Source organism: Caloenas nicobarica, chromosome 1 (assembly GCF_036013445.1).
Source record: "Caloenas nicobarica isolate bCalNic1 chromosome 1, bCalNic1.hap1, whole genome shotgun sequence".
Lineage (NCBI taxonomy): Eukaryota > Metazoa > Chordata > Aves > Columbiformes > Columbidae > Caloenas > Caloenas nicobarica.
Genome location: NC_088245.1, coordinates 76,951,601 through 76,965,397, shown reverse-complemented (window position 1 = coordinate 76,965,397; position 13,797 = coordinate 76,951,601). Strand labels below are relative to the sequence as shown.

General features: G+C 38.8%; 1 protein-coding gene across 1 annotated transcript in view; it reads right to left on the bottom strand.

Annotated features, from left to right (window-relative positions):
• Positions 1–13,797, bottom strand: part of SCUBE1 (signal peptide, CUB domain and EGF like domain containing 1) — a 204,472-nt gene that overhangs the window by 175,763 nt on the left and 14,912 nt on the right. The gene's annotated exons all lie outside the window — the stretch shown is intronic.

The following is a 13,797-nucleotide window of genomic DNA, read 5'->3' as shown; positions in this document are numbered from 1 at the left end:
GGTTCTGTACAATAAACCTTGAAGAACACCATTTCTGAAACAGCTGTCAAAGTCCACAGAGCTCTATGAAGTTACTGCTGAAAACCTGGTACAGTTTTGTCTGTCTCTTCCCCTTCTTCCACAAAATAAGCCCTACTATCATTTTCTGTATTAATTCACATACAGCAACAACAGAAAGTCCAATGTTTTATTCTTAGAAGGTATGCTAGAATTATTTTTAATTCTTTTTTTGTACACTGGCCTGCATCTGAAAGAGTATCATGAATAATAAGAAAGATGCATTCTGCTTCAACCACAAACAATTCTGTTATTATCTTCCCTCCCTCATTAAAAAAAAAAACCACTTCTTCACTCATTCTAGAAAGTGCAAACTTTCTTCTTCTTACAGATCGTATCTTGGCTTATATATGTAACATCAGCATCACAGTCACTGCCTTGAATCATTCCATGGTGCATATCAACCAACTAAAAATACACAAATAATTATAGACAGCCTCATAGCTTGATAACTACCAGCTCTAAATTTGTGGTGTGCTAGATCAATAACCCCAGTTACTGTCCCTAGGTTAGGCAGTGTACGATAAACAGATAAAGTCACTGCTTTAGATGACTGTTAGTACATCAGAGCTATCCTGGCTGTACATTTCAAATGTGCCTTCCATTGCAGAGGTGGTTGAAATATTTCTGTATTAGGTTCACATTCACACAGCCTTTTTTCCTTTTTTTTTTTTTTTAATTAACTTTTTAAAGTAGTCCAGGAAAAGCATTGCTACCTGATATCATACCCAGCCACAATCTCAAGACAGAAAGGTAAAACCAGATTCTTCTGAAAAGCCAGCTAAGACTCAGCCACTCAAAGCTGTCAGCATTTCTGGCCCTTGGACTGAGCCTGGTCAGCTTTGTCCCTTCTTGCACAATCCCCTGAGAAGTTTAATCTGTCAGAGCAGAGACGGGCTCCTCCCAAGTTTTTCTGCAAGCCTTCTCCCACTCAGGTCTGACCCCACCAGAAACCTGCCTTAAACTCTGAATAGTCCAGGTCTCCATCTACTTCCCTCCAACAGCCCTGAAGCCTCCCATTCTACAATCTCTGCAGCAGCTTGAAACAGAAATTACAAATTTGACTTTATCTGCAAACCCTGTTAGCTTTTCTGTAACCCAGCATTCAGCAACACAAAAATGCTTGAAGAAGCAGGAGAAAGGATCTTCCTAACAAAAATATGACCTGCTGCTTAAAGGTAAACTTTCTAGTCTTTTAGCCACTGCTCTGTTTCAGAAAGTCCTCATTCTTTACTAAAAATTTCTATCCATTAGTCGTACAAGTTCCAAGTCAGCACGGCTTGTGGATGTGCTCAGCCTTCTGGAGTCCAGTATGACAACAAAAAGATATGACTGTGATTCTTCCTGAAAACTATCACCAGCAAGTCAATTACTGTGTATTTGGCTCATTCTGAACACACTTGCAGCATGGCAATGCATGGTAGGCAATACAATTAAAAAGTATTCCCTAAAAATAAAACAAACAGTTTCAGAACAAATATGAGGCCTTGGTACTTATTTTAAGAATGTTCTTTAAGCTTCAATGATTGATTGCTGCTACCCTTATCTCCAGTTATGCTGAATAAAGCTAAAGTTAAAAGTCCCTGAGAAGCCACTCTATTTACAGCCCAGTGTGCCTGGGCACACATTGCCAAAGCTTTCCAGTGAGGTTTCCACTTAGCAGATATTTGCAGCTTCCATAACCATTCAGGAATATTTGCAGAAACCTCCTATCATTCTCAGGCTACAAGGACAAAATTAGAGCTCTACAGTAATGCCATGTTTTAACAGGCCAAGTCAATAATCAAAAGGCACGTAACATGATTTTGATGCCAGGCCTTCCGTCAGGATGCTCAGGAAAAATGGTAACTCCATTTTAAGGTTTGTTCTTAACTTTTATCCAGCACCAAGTTTCTTCAAAAGAGGGAATTCACAATGAAGTGTTATCAGTTATGTTACTCAGCACCAGACTGCCATGGGCTGATCAATTCATTCCCTTTATTCAAACAATTAATCAAACAGGACTACTGGTTTAAATGAGTGATGGGAGAGCCTTCAAAAGGGACAAAAATAAAATAAATGTGAAGCCTTTTAAATGCCTACCCTTTATATAATACTTGTTTATAAAAACTTGTGCTGTCATTAGCAGCACAAGGTGCTGATGTAGAACAAATACTTAAGTTCCAGAAACGGTAATTTAACAGATACATAAACCAGAAAAATAACAAAAGAAACAGATTCTTTTCACCTCTCTCAAGGAGTTCCAGTTACATTAAATTTTGCAAAAGGATTAGAAGATTACTTCTCCCTTTTGTACCTCAAGAGCTGTACAAAACTAGGAGTGGAGCCAAATATTCTACCTATTTTTAAGAGCCATGCTGTGGGTTTTTTGGTGTTTCTTTCCCCTTCAAAACCACATTGCTATTTAAGAGACTTCACCTGGCAGGCTGACTGGAATTTCTATCTCCAGTATTGCTAGTAAAACACCAAGGGGATAAGACTGGTGAATTTAACACTTTATTTTTTAAAACAAACACAAACAAAAAAACTCCACCAAAAGCATGCACAAAGCCTGTGAAATTCTTCACGGAAAGGGTTGTCAGGCATTGGAACAGGCTGCCCAGGGAAGTGGTGGAGTCACCATCCCTGGAGGTGCTTAAAAGGCGTTGAGATGAGGTTCTTAGGGACATGGTTTAGTCCTAGAGTTAGGTTATGGTTGGACTCGATGATCCTGAGAGTCTCTTCCGACCGAAATGATTCTATGATTCTTTCAAGCTCCAGTTGCACCAAGAGAAAAGCAGACAATGCACCTGCAAACAATGTGAACACCACCCCATCTTCTCTTCTGGTATACCTGGAGGAGGACATTCTTTAAAGAATGCCTCAGTGAAAGTGCTGAACAGCTATAATTTACAGGAGGAATATTACATCTGCCATGGCACAACATGGCTTCCTTAGTAAGCTTAATATAAGCAATAAAAGCAATAGGAGTACATACAAACACTTAAAACCTACAGGGTTGCTCTGAATTTTATCTATTGTAAAATGCACAATTTGCAGGGGCCAGCTATGTTCATTTCCCTTTGGTTAGGTCAGAGGTGTCAAACTCATTTTCACCGGGGGCCACATCAGCCTTGCGGTTGCCTTCAAAGGGCCAAATGTAATTTTAGCTACTCCTACATTTATACGGTCCTAAAATTACATTCGGTCCTTTGAAGGCAACTGCGAGGCTGATGTGGCCCCCGGTGAAAATGAGTTTAACACCCCTGAATTAGGTCATATCCTGTTACTCTTTTTTTCCTGTAATTGATAGGACTGGGTATTAATCAGACTCTTGGCTCCAAACACCTCTATCTCAGAAAGTTAACTCTTCCCACTAATTTTGCTTCAACTACCCTTAACATTTGTAGTGTTTGATCATTTAATGTTGTCTTTCACCATGAAGGAATTACCCTAACACAAAAACAAAACAAGAGAGATAGAGAAATGCTGACATCCGACCGTGAAATTGCTGTGCTGGAGGCAGGTGCATATACTGTTGAACTATCAAGGTTTACTGCAATCTAGTTCTCAATGCGAAACCCAAAATTTTTTCTACACTGGCAAAATATTTACCAAATTTTCACTCCAGTAAACTCGGCCTGTGCAGACAGGCAACTTTTGGGGTATCAAGAGAAGAAAACACCTTTAAAAAGCATTTTAATTTCCTTTCTAAGATGAATTAACTTCATATGATATTACAATGGCAGCAATTACAGGAACCTTGGAAAATCCTAAATGCACCAAAGTGATTAAGAAAGTGCAGGGCCAGTTATTACTGTGTTCAAATGAGACAGCAACTCCTAATGCCAGAGCTGGATGTATACAACCACATCCACAGCCGTTGATGAGGTAGTTTTTACCATCTCTTTCTGGAACTGGTTTGGGCAACCTCCAAAATCCACTGTTTGTTTCAAAAGTTTTAAAGGAAAAAATGATCAGAAAAAAAGACACAAAAAGAAGCTCGTTTATGTGTGTGTACTAGTGACTGCACCGGTTCAGCTATTTGTCAAGGTAAAAGAAGCTTGGAAAGTACATCATAATTCCTTCTGGAAAGCAGAGATGAATCTTTTTGTTACAGCCTGGAAATAACATTCTTTCAGCCGTGGGAAACACGGCACTGCCATAATCTGCTGTTGACCTCGCCAGTGAGCAGTGGCATTACTTAAAGAGTATATACTGTATGAGACTGCAATTATTCTATAAGCACCCAAGAGCTTTTTTAAAAATACGCAGACAAGTATCTGAGAAAATCATAGCATTTGTTACTGTGAGGCAGTGCTGTAATTTACAGTCCACTGTATTTAAGTGACCTAATTCTTTTTAGCTTGAGGGGGCCTGTATCTACCTTATACAGATTGGTGTTGACTGACACTATTCCAGAAATATGTTTCACTCATGTATTTTGCAACGAGGAGATGGCACTCTCAGAGCTCTCACAAGGCCACCCTGCAGAGAAGCAGCTCTTCCAGGAGCACATACAACTTGACTAAGAAATGTTCAAAATAAAACAAGAATCTGTCTCTTCTGCTTCCAGTATCACAGCATTTCGGCTTTCTGTTTCAGCAGAGAATAGACGACACATCAGCATGCAATAACTAATGTCCAAAAGACAAATCAAACTATAAAACAGAGTGAGGAAAATGCTAGTTCTCATTTTGTCTAAACACTTTCAGCATTTTCATGAAATTTGCTGCGTGCCAAGCATCTTTTCCAAACATTAACAATCTTTGCTAGAAGATGACACTGATTTTATGCCAGCAATGTACAAAATCTACCTCCAGCAAAATCCATTCCCACTCTTCATTATACCAGTTGCCATTAATTAAGTTCCTGAATGTCCAAAAATCATTGCAACACATATAACAAAATTAGTCAGCATAGCTACAAATCATAATGGGCAAGGCTACTGAAATCAAAGCAAATGTCTGCATGGAGTTGATGAATTTTGCATCAGTGTCACAGCTAAACTATCACAGAAGTCTGATGGCTATTAACATGCAAAAGGAAGAATGGCTGAGGTCTGAAAGTCAATGACCCAAATTCATCTTTTAGTGTTGAATTCCACAGATTTCTACAGAAAATGGGAAAGTGTGAATTGGCATAACTTTTATCTTGGCATCTGTTTAGGCCACAGATCCCAACGCTCTCAATGCAACAGAAGATGTTCAAAATAGGAGTAGGATTGGGTAAAGTTTGTGTTCATTTAAAAGTATTTCTTGACTACTAATGTAATGGAAAGATCTGGAGTTAATTTAGTAAACACAGATTTCAATTGACTTTGAAAGGAATAATTTATGTGCTTGGACATTTAAAAATGAATAGCCAAAGGAAGCTGTCTGCCCACATGAATTTCTTCTAATTTAGAGAACCACAAACAAAACTTAGCACACAGGTATATTATGCAGATGTGGAATATTTCCTAAGGGAGCTGGATCCATAAAATAGCTAGAAAAAGAAATGTTAAATTCTTTGTAAGTGTACCTTGATGAATAAATCCACATATTTATTCAGTATCTGAGGAGAAAAAATATTTTTATGTTCATCTTCATCTATTTATCCAGGTGCTTTGAACAAAATACTGCCAAAGAGGCATTATGAAGACAGTAAAATACATTGTCCTTACAAACTTGCCAGCAAATAAACTGTGTTTCTACCCTCCTGCTCCGTGAGAGGTTGCTGCTAGCCCCCTACAGTGGACAAAGCATACCACTTGCAGAATTCTATATTACCAGTTCTCTCCTGCTAAAAAAAGTCATACCCCAGTTCTGGAATTACAGCATGTTGCCTTCTTATCCAGAACAGGTATGCAGCAATGGACATGGCAAAATGCTGGAATGCATATTTTCATGTGGTCATATTTTGCACTTATATGCCTTCCCTCTTAAAAGCTTTCAAAATTTTTTACTGATTCTTTCCTGAGTTTTGGTCACTGTTCCTCCTAGGACTAATGCAGTATCCTCATTTCCACAGGAAAATACAGGAGAAAAGTTCCACTCAAGGTTCCAAATCCTACCCAATTAAGAACAGAGCTACAGTACAAACAGAGCTGCCTTCATCACTGCATAGCTTTATGCAATCTTGATCTCAGATGCCTAGGAAAGAACTGACCTTGTAATATCCAAAGGTGAAATGCCCTGGGGTGAAATCCCAATCTATTAAAGCCAAGAGGCATTTTTGCCACTGGCTTCAGGGAGCCAGGAAGACATGTTTCCTGGGACTCAGAGAATCACAGAATGTTAGGGATTGGAAGGGACCTCAAAAGATCATCTAGTTCAATCCCTCTGCCAGGGCAGGAACACCCAGATGAGGTTACACGGGAAGGCGTCCAGGCAGGTTTTGAATGTCTCCAGAGAAGGAGACTCCACAACCTCCCTGGGCAGCCTGTTTTAGTGTTCTGTCAGCCTCACTGAGAAGAAGTTTCTTCTCAAATTTAAGTGGAACCTCTTGTGTTCCAGTTTGAACCCATTGCCTCTTGTCCTATCATTGGTTGTCACCAAGAAGAGCCTGGCTCCATCCTCGTGACACTCACCCTTTATATATTTATAAACATTAATGAGGTCACCCCTCAGTCTCCTCTTCTCCAGGCTAAAGAGACCCAGCTCCCTCAGCCTTTCCTCATAAGGGAGATGCTCCACTTCCTTAATCATCTTCGTTGCCCTGCGCTGGACTCTCTCCAGCAGTTCCCTGTCCTTCTTGAACTGAGGGGCAGGAAAGAGATATGTGAGACGGGAGCAGCACTTATATTTGTTGTTCCCGCTTCCAATTCAGAACAAGCAGCAGTGCAGCATTGACGCCCTAAGTTTACTTTTAAGGAAACAGGCAGAAATGAAATAACACACACACTGACAAGAATACAAACAAGTTCATGTCCTGGATCATAATCAGATCAGCATCTATTCTTTTAATGACTGGACTAGAGACTGTGAAAGCCATTAAATAAATACAACATGGGAATATTTAGATATACTCTGTTTCTTCGGCAGATTCTACATTTAATATACTTTCAGCATTTACACACACACTGGATAACCCAAACCTAAGGCATTTGTATTTCTCATATCAAGCTGCACATTCCTTAAGAAGGGAATCAGCTTTAGATCTGAAGGCCAGAAAAAAAAAGCTCACACTTTGGTTAAAGACTGTTTGGTTAAAGACTGCAGGCCAAGCTTGCCAAAAGCTCAGCTCTCTGGAAAGCATTCAACCCAAGCAAGAATACGAAAATTATTAGATTCTCAAGAGGAGTTTAGCATCAGCACATTTCCACATGTTCAAAATTATTTGAAGTCCACCTAGCTCTGCTCTTAACATTTGCAAGAGCTGACCCAGCTAGACGTATGAAGAACCAGCTGGGAAAATGTTATCAACCCCACTCAAACTGACCTACTGAAATTTCGCTTGCCTCTGTAAGCTCTGTGGTAGCAGAATTCAATATCTACTCCAAGTCCAAATTTTATGAAAAAAATATTGACATATCAAGATCACTCATTTTTTTTCTACTCCAAATGAAACCTTGACCTTCATCTCAGAGTGAAGTCTGAAAATTCCTTCCCATTAAAAGCTTCGTAAGTCACCTTTTCTATAAGAGAAAACAAATTAAAAACCATCATTTGTTACATCTGGTTCTTCCTGAGATACTTTATTTTTTGACTCATTAATGTTAACATCTTTATTCTTTAGATGCTGTGACCTTGGAAATGTTATGATCTAATGAATCAGAGGAACACAGTGCAGTTTTTACGGCTTTCAAGTTGTCATGATATTTTCAAGATGCTTGTGCTCAAGAAAACTGTAAAATTTGATAGCCATTAGAACTACTCTGAGAGCCAAGGTCAAGGGTGAGCAGGCTGGAAAGAGGGTAAAATCAGAAAAAGCAGCTTGATGTTTCTCAGTGGAGAAAGGAAAAAGAACAGGTACAATAGCTTGTTTAGCATGATGTTTTTTTCAGTGTAAATCCCTCAAGAGCCTTTACACTATGGGAACTGCCTCTCCAATGTTTTTCCTATTAGTGCATCCTCGGAGAAAAAAAAAAATCCATTTTACAACTTCCTTCAAAAATGTCACAAACTCCTATTTTCCAGTACTAAACCAGCAATAAAATGAAAATGCCATGTCAACTTAGTGGAGATTATTTGGATGCAATCTGTGGTATTGTTGGGGCGTTTTTCTGGAAGCCATTTCATACAGTTTCCAGAAAACATCAAGTAATCTGTACCAGTTTTATTTGCTTCCTTCTGTGATGGCTGAGCACGAAGTTCATTATGCTTTGTATCTCGTTAAAGCACTTATCTGAAAAGTGGGAGGGGGGAGGGAAATTGAATACAAACCAAACTATGTATAGGTACACCCAGCTGGTTAAACAGCACATATGTTTTTAAAGTGTGAACAGCTTCATATTTAGAACTCGCTTGCCTAAAAAACATTTAGGATGCATTTGGAAGGCAGATGAGACACTGGCCCATGTATCACTGGCTGTAGGATGGGACTTTTTTACTTCCTATTTGTTTAATTTTTTTTCTCTGACCACACTTATTATCTCCTAGTTTTAGAGAATGCACAGACACATCTATTGCAGATGCTTATTTTGTCCCATGTCTGAATTTGTTTCCTATTACTACACTGATCACAGCAAGTATAAGGCAAATTGTCAAGTTGCACGGAGAAAAGAGTCTTGTAAGAGTCACCTTCACCACTCGGAGAAAAAAACAGCAAGCTTTCAGACACACAAGTCCTTCTCTAAGGAGGCAATGGAGTACATGAACTTCTGAGTTAATCAGCTGTAGAAAAAGTAGGTGTGTTTAGCGCTTGTTATTTTGCAAGTTTTAGTTAATGATCTTCAAATATTGTTTATCATACGAAGAGAGTATTAACAAGTCACATTTAAAGACGGTAGTGGCTAGACAGTGTCAAGCACCCAGTGCTGCAAGCAGAATTCAGCTGGTCCAGCTCATATTGTGAAATGAAACAAGGCTGTGAAAATCCAAACTTTCTGCAGTAGCTGAATGATTATATTTCACATTTTTGGTGAATGACCATCACATTCTTCATTCATTGATAAGAAACACGGTCTCTGGAGACTCCCTTCCTTGTATTTTTCCTAAATTCACCTTCCCTTCCTCAGTTTCCTGTCTCTGTTCTCTTCCCTGTACATTTCCCTCCTTGCTTAAACTCCTAGTTCAAAGAGGGAGAAGAACATTTTTAATGCCTGGACATCAATATGCCAATCAAACTGACAACAGACAAAATAATCTGCCCCTTTGATTCATTCTTTCAGGATGCCTGCAGTATGACACAGGTATTACTGCTTCAGTGTACATGTACTTTGTCAATGGAAAGTTATCACTGAAGTATAGGGGAATAAAAATTACTTTACAACAAACAAACGATCAAACAAACAAACAAACAAAAAACAACCCCACAGAAACTGAAAGCTGAAATTCTCCACACACTTGATGCAACTTTCCAGCCACCTACATACTCTTTATGGTGGCATATATAACATTGCAGGAGCAGTAATGGAAAGGAGATCAAATAAATGACATGGAACACTATTCATTTAGGGCCTTAGAGAGTTTTTGACTGCTTAATTGACAAGTCTTCCTACTGCATTAACATTAGGTTCATGTAGTGTTTCTTACCCAAGAGTACCTTTTGGGGGTCTAAAACCTTTGGACAGCTACAGTCATTTATGGAAAAAAATAATTAAGCAGAGGTCTTTCCCTGAGGAAAAATATATTTTCTATTCATATACCTGCCATCTCAGCACCATGGAAACTTATCTGGGACCATTCCAGCTCCATTCATGGTTAATACAGTATTTTTCCAGATAAAACCAAAATTATTGTTATCCTGCATTACGCATCTTGAACCCTTGATTAGAGTTTGTTGTGGTTTGACATTTTTCTTAATTGATATTTAAACACATTGGCAACAAGTTCTTTGAACTGCAAGTGAGATACCCAAATAAAGATGGATACCTGCAGAGCACATAACAGTTTTAGAGCCTGTCTTTATTTAGTAGCTGCCATGCCCGACAAGCTCAAGCAGAGAGATTTCCTGTTCACAAGCTGTTATGAATGTGAAACATGACATTTGACAGCGTTTTTCCCACCACTTCTAAATCACAGCCATTTCCACCACAATTCCCTCTTTTAATATAATGGGAAATGTTTGATTTCACATCTAATCTTGCAAGTTCTTGGAGATCTAATGGGAGAATATTTTTGTGCGCCTTTCTGCCACAACTGGTGTGCATGCATCCTAATGATTATTCCTGCAGTAAGTCAAGGCAGGAGGTTATTCCTAGACCTTTAAACTGAAATATTAATCTAAAAACTTTGAGGGAGAGGTTTAAAACAGTGAAACTAGCTGATTGATACAGCTGCTTTTTTCCACCCCCTGTAGGCATCTCCTTCATTCTCAGACTGTGGTCCTCCAACCTTCCTTTGCATTTCATTTAAAAATTTCTGTCCACTGACAAAAGGAAACAATCCCAAGCTTCAATTCTGAAATAAATTTAATTATTATCTGTCAGTGGATTAACTTATTTTCTGTGGCTCTTCATGCGGGAGAACAGAAGGTAGCTATTCCTTCTTGCTCATTTCAGAACAAGTCAGTGGCAGATCAAGTACTGTAAAATGGAAGATTTCTTGATATCACACAGCACACGCTTCATTAGTCCCTGGCAGATCAAAACTGTTCCAGTTTCAGGCTGAGACAGCTAAGGCCACAAGTAGTTTGAAAGGCTATATAGCAGCAGTTTTCAACTTTCTTGGATATGAGGAACTGTTGTTTTCCAGCAGAGGTGCAAATCCTGGTATAGCAAATCTATGTCTTCTGACAGCAGACTTGACTTTTCAATCTACTTTTTCCACATGTGCTTTAGCAGTAGTCCTGGAGCTACTGCAGACTCCTGGCTGAGGACTGTTCTGCTGCACTGGTTAACCGCTTGGGAAATATAATGTAATTTATATCATGTAGGATTTGTAAAATGTAGGGCTTCCTGTCATCCTGCATTACTTGGTCAAACTCCCTACTTTGTGTAGGACACATATCAGACATTAATTCTACCAGCCTACAAAAACTCACATGAAAGTATCATACAACTCATCTAACTCTGAGCAGAGCAACTCTGCATTGCATATGCTGTTGTACACTGCCATGAGAGAACCATTGCACACACTCAAATGACCTGTTCAGGGCTGCCCTTCATTGCAACATTTACCAAAGTTGCATGGCTGATTCTAAACATGATACACAGGGGATCCATGGATTTGTGTCCCCTGACAGCACTGGACCTAATAGTTATGAAACTCAAGAAACCAACTCTGCCTACTATTTTGTCACCCATTCCCTGAATGCAGACAAATTCCCACAGTTCCCCAACAATTTTATGAAGTAAAGGCCTCCCAGCATTTTGGTTTGCAGAGAACAGCAAAGGGCAGCTGGTAAGGACTGCCACTCTCAGTCCTTCACAAGTATGATGACTGTTAACTTCTCATCTGTTAAACAGGGGCTGACTGGAGGAGAACTTGGATGACCAAAGCACGGATTCTCCTTTGTTTCAGAATCATTATGTTTATTTTTGCCATAAATAGTTTTTCCAGCTACAGAAGTGGTTACCTGGACTACAAAGGTCCACATGATGGTTCTATAACACACATAGAATGTACTGATAAATGAGAGTATGGGTCATCTGTTAAAACTCAGTTAAAAAGAAGTCCCAAACACCTTGTGGTAATTAAGACTCCAGAGTAACCTTGGAAAGAGAAATATGTTAATATGAGCACGTTGCCTAACCTCCAATACCAATCATTTAATATTCTACTTTTCTTATCCAGGAGACAGTACTGAGGATTCCATATTTTCTTTCTCTTTTCTATGGTGTTGTGCCCTGATAGCAAGTCTGCTTAAAAATTATTTCAGTGCTCCAGCCTAGATACAGATATATTATACAGATATATTATCTGTATCTAATTTATGTTTTCAGGAGAGTGGTAAGTATTAATTTTTCTCATGAGTCCCTTCCAGGGCCTGTGGGTACCCAGCACCTTTAAGAAACAAACTGCATAAAATTAGTTGAGATGACCCTACACTTAAGAGAAATGTCTCCTTCATGAGCTTGACACATTTGTTTTGAAAAGATCCGAGAAGACTAAACTGAACCAAAATTACATCAAAGATTTACAATATTTTTTTAAAAATCTGAGATGGGCTTACAAAACGCTTAAACTCACTTTTGTCCAGCACCCTTCAGCTTTGTGCACTGTATAGAAGGTAAAAAAAGTTACTAGGCTACAGATTTTGTTATTATGCAAGAGTTGAAGATGATCAAGTCACATTATATTTCTGTAATGACAAATTCAACTTGTCAGAGAATTGTGTTTCAGCATTTCAATTTTCAGTAAGTTGAATCTTACTAAACCTGTGATAATAAAGATAATACCATAAATGTGGGTGCACACAAAGCACTGTCGGAAACAGTTCACAGCTTTAAGAGCTACCTCAGTCAGAAGTCAGTAGTTTGGGAACTGTACAATCATGAAATGTGGAATTATTTTCAAGATGCCAAAACATCTGGCAATTTTGCTGCACAATTCAGAATTTTGGCATAGCCTCTCAGGTTCTTATAAAAAATTCTATTGACACAATGTGTAAAGTACCTGCCACGTAATTTTGTTTGGGTATACAGATGGAACATTTTCCATTTTTTGGAAGTGTGGCCCTAGCCAGTGTAAACAAGAAGCCCCAGATGCTATTGTGGTAAATCTATGCAAAAAAGTTTTATTTTCAAACAAATATTAATGTAATTTTCTGATTGAAGCTTTTTTATTCCTGAAACAGACAACCCTGTCCTACTGATACATGCTCACAGTTCTAAAATTTTATTCACAAAGGGAGTTCATCAGTTACGATGTAGGCTCTCTTTAGTCTTCTAAAAAGCCATGCAGAAATTGGTCTTGTGAGCTAGAGCTCTATATATCACCAGAGACAAATAAAAATAGAGAAAATCTGAAAACCAGTGGTAGGCAGCCTTTGGTTTTTGACCTGTGGATGTGTAACAATTGTCCAGCAGAGGCATAGGTCTACACATAGTGAACACCAGCATGGAACCCACCAGCTTCTCCATCATTACCCTTTATAGACTCTTCAAAACATTGCCTGAACTCTTTAGCCAGTAGAGAAGTAAGCAAGAGCAGGGGCTCCCTGAACAGAAACTAATGAAGTTACACACTCCCCTTTGCCTGACACACCAGGATGAGGGTTAGATGAGGCCAGGGCAGGCTGTACAAACACCTATTTCATAGTAAGGAACATCCAGGAAAAGCAGTAAGGATGAAATGTAAAATTCAAACATGAAAAACACCCTTGCTGAACCATGAATCATCAAATATTTTCAATTCTAAGCTATGCTCACATCTGATGTTTGGACAAGAACGAAAGATAGAGCAAACAGATGCAATCAACTAGGTTTGCCAAGAAATTAGACATTTCTGCTCCAGTGTTCAAATACCGTGTACGAGACAGCACACATAGCTTCCAGCACCGTTAATACTACTCAGTAAAAGAAGAATGATACTGCAGGTATGGAAACAGCAACATGCGCATTTGCTGAAAATTGGAGACAGCTTATATTCATAACCTGGACATTTTCCTTTTGTAATTTTATGTAATTATATTTGTTTGTTACATCGGGGAGGATGTTAGGTAGAAAGAACCAAA